This window comes from Oryx dammah, unplaced genomic scaffold (genome assembly GCF_014754425.2).
Source record: "Oryx dammah isolate SB20612 unplaced genomic scaffold, SCBI_Odam_1.1 HiC_scaffold_27, whole genome shotgun sequence".
Taxonomy (NCBI): domain Eukaryota; kingdom Metazoa; phylum Chordata; class Mammalia; order Artiodactyla; family Bovidae; genus Oryx; species Oryx dammah.
In genome coordinates, this window is record NW_024070211.1 from 125,197,643 (window position 1) to 125,203,885 (window position 6,243).

The 6,243-nt window shown below is 40.4% G+C and overlaps 1 non-coding gene across 1 annotated transcript; it reads left to right on the top strand.

Annotated features, from left to right (window-relative positions):
- Window positions 1-3,881: 3,881 nt before the first annotated feature.
- TRNAS-GGA lies at window positions 3,882-3,953 on the top strand. The gene has a single exon. It is a non-coding gene; the product is annotated as a tRNA-Ser (tRNA).
- The last annotated feature ends 2,290 nt before the right edge of the window (window positions 3,954-6,243 follow it).

Genomic DNA, 6,243 nt, shown 5'->3' on the forward strand with positions numbered 1-6,243 from the left:
AAGAGACTCTCAAGAGTATTCTCCAGCACCCCAGTTTGAAAGCATCAGTTCTTTGGGGCTCAGCCTTCTTTAAGGTCCAACTTTCACATCCTAAGACAAATCTCAAAAACACCTGATTTTGATTCCACTGCCTCTATTACTGTTGAGTTTTTTTCTCTGTGTGTGTGTAAGAAACTGTTCAGATGATATCACATCAATATTGCAGCCACAAGTAAGACAGATGGCACAGAAAGTGGTTTAAACTAAAAAAAAAAAAAAAACTGCAAAAATGATTCAATATATATGTAATGTAGGTTAGTTATTCTTCAAATTCTATAATGAAAAGTACCTGACAGAATAAATTAGGAGTTATGGATTAATAGATACACTGCTGCTGCTGCTGCTAAGTTGCATCAGCTGTGTCCGACTCTGTGTGACCCCTTAAATGGCAGCCCACCAGGCTCTGCCATCCCTGGTATTCTGCAGGCAAGAACACTAGAGTAGGTTGCCATTCCCTTCTCCAAGATACACACTACTATATATAAAATAAACAACAAAGATCTACTCTATAGCACAGGGAATTATATACAATATCCTATACTAACCTATAATGGGAAAGAATCTGAAAAAGAAGATGCATATATAACTTTGCTGTACACCTGAAACTAACAAACACAAAATTGTAAATTAAAGTATTAAGTGATGGTTTTATATCTATATTTACATATATACATAAATGTATATACATATGTATTCTACATATACAGTTTATTAAATAAACTAGAAATATGAATGCTAATAAAGTTATAATAGGGCCAAATTTTATTAGTATTTAACTTATATCCATCTCTCCTTCCCCCAAAGATAGAAAAACAAATATATTCTTCTTTTAATAACATTTGATCTCTACTCAAATATTCCCTATTCCTTAATAGAAATTTTCAGCTCTGCCTGCATGACTTATGTTTTCTAATGTAGACAGGTAGGACATATTTTATTACAACTTCTTAACATTAGTTTATATTTAAATGCATTTTTAAATTATCTGATTAAGGAAAACAGTTTTGCAGAAACAATATTTAATTTATTGCATTCTAATAACTCAAAATGATAGAAAGTTAAAATGTGCTTTCCTTCTTTTTTACTTTGGTTTATTTCCTTTTAAAATCACAAGGGTATGATTTACATATTTGTGTTTCATTTTCTGATATAAAACTCAGCTTTGCAACTGGAATATTTATGTAACTCTGTTTTCCATCTAGACCATTAAAATTTACTCTGAACCTGGCATGTGTTTCTAAACTTTTCTCTGGTAGGATGTTTTAAAAATTAATAAATTAGATGTAAAAATGGAAATATAATGGGAACTTAGAGTTAGGAAGCAGAAGGAACTAGAACAAAAGTAATAACTTATTACCAGCTATCTGAAATGCATAAATCAAAAGACTGAATATTCAAAATCAAAAGGCACAAGGTAAAAATGTAATCTTGCTACAATGTTCCTGAAACTGTAATTGGGGCATGGTATTTAAAAGCTATGGAAGTCAGATATTTTCTGCAACATTATTAATTGGCCCCAACGGCAAAGCATTCCAGTATTTTTGCCTGGGAAATCCCATGGACAGAAGAGCCTGGCAGGCTACAGTCAATGGGGTCTCAGAGTTGGACACGACTGAGCAACTAAAACTTGGGATTCCATTGTAGCTCAGTTGGGACAGAATCTACCTGAAATGCTGGAGACTTGGGTTTAATTCTTGGGTCAGGAAGATCCCCTGGAGAAGGAAATGGCAAACACTCCAGTATGTGTGCTTGAGAGGCCCATGGACAGAGGAATCTGGCAGACTAGAGTCCATGGGGTTGCAAAAGTTGAGAGGCCCATGGACAGAGGAATCTGGCAGACTAGAGTCCATGGGGTTGAAAAAGTTGGACACAACATAGGGACTAAACCACCAATAACAACGATATTACTAATTCTGATTTATATTGCATATTGACTACTCTGTATTTGCATGTGCATGTTTACTAGACAAACCAAACACAGTATTTCAAAACATAAATCTTTCCTCATGTTTGCCATTAAGCACAGTTCAGTTCAGCTGCTCAGTCGTGTTTGACTTTTCATGACCCCAGGGACTACAGCATGCCAGGCTTTCCTGTATATCACCAACTCCCAATGTTTGCTCAAACTCATGTCCATTGAGTCAGTAATGCCATCCAACCATCTCATCCTCTGTTATCCCCTTCTCCTCCCACTTTCAGTCTTTCCAGGCATCAGAGTCTTTTCCAGGAGTCAGTTGTTCACATCAGGCTGCCAAAGTATTGGAGTTTCGACTTCAGCATCAGTCCTTCCAATGAATACTCAGGACTCATTTCCTTTAGGATAGAATGGTTGGACCTCTTTACAGTCCAAGGAACTCTCAAGAGTCTTCTCCAACACATTTCAAAAGCATCAATACTTCCGCACTCAGTTTTCTTAATAGTCCAACTCTCACATCCATACATGACTATTGGAAAAAACATACCTGTGACTAATGGAACTTTGATAGCAAAGTAAGATTGCTGCTTTTTAATATACTGTCTAGATTGGTCATTCTCTTGTGTGAAAAGAAGAGAGGCAAAAAGCAAAGGAGAAAAGGAAAGATATAGGCATCTGAATGCAGAGTTCCAAAGAATAGCTAGAAGACATAAGAAAGCCTTCCTCAGTGATCAATGCAAAGAAATAGAGGAAACCAACAGAATGGGAAAGACTAGAGATCTCTTCAAGAAAATTAAGAGATACCAAGGGAACATTTCATGCACAGATGTGCTCAATAAGGGACAGAAATGGTATGGACCTAACAGAAGCAGAAGATATTAAGAAGAGGTGGCAAGAATACACAGAAGAACAGTACAAAAAAGGTCTTCATGATCAAGATAATCACGATGGTGTGATCACTCACCTAGAGCCAGACATCTTGGAATGTGAAGTCAAGTGGGCCTTAGAAAGCATCACTATGAACAAAGCTAGTGGAGGTGATGGAATTCCAGTTGAGCTCTTTCAAATCCTGAAAGATGATGCTGTGAAAGTGCTGCACTCAATATGCCCACAAATTTGGAAAATTCAGCAGTGGCCACAGGACTGGAAAAGGTCAGTTTTCATTCCAATTCCAAAGAAAGGCAATGCCAAAGATGCCCAAACTACTGCACAGTTGCACTCATCTCACACGCTAGTAAAGTAATGCTCAAAATTCTCTAAGCTAGGATTCAGCAATACGTGAAATGTGAAATTCCAGATGTTAAAGCTGGTTTTAGAAAAGTCAGAGGAACCAGAGATCAAATTGCCAACATCTGCTGGATCATTAAAAAAGCAAGAGAGTTCCAGAAAAACATCTATTTCTGCTTTATTGACTATGCCAAAGCCTTTGACAGTGTGGATCACAATGAACTGTGGAAAATTCTTAAACAGATGAAAATATCAGACCACCTGACCTACCTCTTGAGAAACCTATATGCAGGTCAGGAAGCAACAGTTAGAACTGGACATGGAACAACAGACTGGTTCCAAATAGGAAAAGGAGTACTTCAAGGATGTATATGGTAACCCTGCTTATTTAACTTATACGCAGAGTACATCATGAGAAACGCTGGGCTGGAAGAAGCACAAGTTGGAATCAAGGTTGCCAGGAGAAATATCAATAACCTCAGATATGCAGATGACACCACCCTTATGGCAGAAAGTGAAGAAGAACTAAAAAGCCTCTTAATGAAAGTGAAAGAGGAGAGTGAAAAAGTTGGCTTAAGGCTCAACTTTCAGAAAACGAAGATCATGGCATCTGGTCCCATCACTTCATGGGAAATAGATGGGAAAACAGTGGGAACAGTGTCAGACTTTATTTTGGGGGGCTCCAAAATCACTGTGGGCTTCCCTGGTGGCTCAAAGGTTAAAGCACCTGCCTGGAATGCGGGAGACCCGGGTTCGATCCCTGGGTAGGGAAGATTCTCTGGAGAGGAAATGGCAATCCACTCCAGTACTCTTGCCTGGAGAATCCCATGGAGGGAGGAGCCTGGTAGGTAGGCTACAGTCCATGGGGTCGCAAAGAGTCAGACATAACTGAGCGACTTCACTCACTCGCTCACTCAAAAGCACTGCAGATGGTGATTGCAGCCATGAAATGTAAAGGCTCTTATTCTTTGGAAGGAAAGTTATGACCAACCTAGACAGCATATTAAAAAGCAGAGGCATTACTTTGCCAACAAAGGTCCATCTAGTCAAGGCTATGGTTTTTCCAGTGGTCATGTATGGATGTGAGAGATGGACTATGAAGAAAGCTGAGCACTGAAGAACTGATGCTTTTGAACTGTGGTTTTGGAGAAGACTCTTGAGAGTTCCTTGGACTGCAAGGCGATCCAACCAGTCCATTCTAAAGGAAATCAGTCCTGTTGTGTTCACTGGAAGGAATGATGTTAAAGCTGAAACTCCAATACATTGGCCACCTCAGGCAAGAGTTGACTCATTGGAAAAGACTCTGATGCTGGGAGGGATTGGGGGCAGGAGGAGAAGGGGACGACAGAGGATAAGATGGCTGGATGGCATCACCGACTCGATGGACATGAGTCTGAGTGAACTCCGGGAATTGGTGATGGACAGGGAGGCCTGGCTTGCTGCGATTCATGGGGTTGCAAAGCATCGGACACGACTGAGCGACTGAACTGCACTGAGGTTGGTCATAGCTTTTCTTCCAAGGAGCAAGGGTCTTTTAATTTCATGGCTGCAGTCACCATCTGTGGTGACTTAGGAGCCCAAGAAAATAAACTCTCTTACTGTTTCAGTTGCTTCTCCACCTATTTGCCATGAAGTGATGGCCTGGATGCCACAATCTTCGTTTTTTGAATGTTGAGTTTTAATCCAACTTTTCCACTGTCTTCTTTCAATTTCATCAAAAGGTTCTATAGTTCTTCTTTGCTTTCTGCCATAAGGGTGTGTCATCTGCATATCTGAGGTTATTGATATTTCTCCCAGAAAACTTGTATCCAGCATGTACGTCATACAGCCCAGGATTTCACAAGATGTACTCTGCATATAAGTTAAATAAGCAGGGTGACAATATACAGACTTGACGGACACCTTTCCCAATTTGTTCCATTCCCAGTTCTAACTGTCGCTTCTTGACATGCATGCAGATTTCTCAGGAGGCAAGTACGGGGGTCTGGTTCCCATCACTTTAAGAATTTTTCACAGTTTTTTGCGATCCACACAGTTAAAGGATTTGACATGTCAGTAAAGCAGAAGTAGATTTCCCCCCACCCCCCCCACCCCCGGCACTCACTTGCTTTTTCTGTGATCCAATGATGTCATCAATTTGATCTCTGGTTCCTCTGCCTTTTCTAAATCCAGCTTGTACATCTGGAAGCTCTCTGTTCACATACAGTTAAAGCCTGGCTTGGAGAATTTTGAGCATTACTTTGCTAGCGTGTGAGATGAGTGCGATTGTGTGATAGTTTGAGTATTCTTTGGCATCGCCTTTCTTTGGGATTGGAATGAAAACTGACCTTTTCCAGTCCTGTTGCCACTGCTGAGTTTTCCAAATTTGCTGACATATTAAGGGCAGCACTTTATCAGCATCATCTTTTAGGATTTGAAATAGCTCAACTGGAATTCTATCACCTCCACTAGCTTTGTTCATAGTGATACTTCCTAAAGTCCACTTGACTTCGCATTCTAGGATGTCTGGCTTAAGGTGAGAGATCACACCATTGTGGTTACCTGTGTCATTAAGATCTTTTCGGTATAGTTCCTTTGTGTATTCTTGCCATCTTTTTTAGATTCACCATTTTGGTCCTTTATTGTGCCCATCTTTGCATGAAATGTTCCCTTGATATCTCTAATTTTCTTGAAGAGATCTCCGCTGCGAAGTCACTTCAGTCGTGTCCCACTCTGTGTGACCCCATAGACGGCAGCCCACCAGGCTCCCCCATCCCAGGGATTCTCCAGGCAAGAACACTGGAGTGGGTTGCCATTTCCTTCTCCAATCATGAAAGTGAAAAGTGAAAGTGAAGTCGCTCAGTCGTGTCCGACTGTTCGAGACCCCATGGACTGCAGCCTACCAGGCCGTCCATGGGATTTTCCAGGCAAAAGGACTGGAGTGGGGTGCCATTGCCTTCACCAAGAGATCTCTAGACTTTGCAGTTCTATTGTCTTCCTCTATTTCTTTGCATTGATCACTTAGGACGGCTTTCTTATTTCTCCTTGCTATTCTATGGAACTCTGAATTCAGATGGGTATGT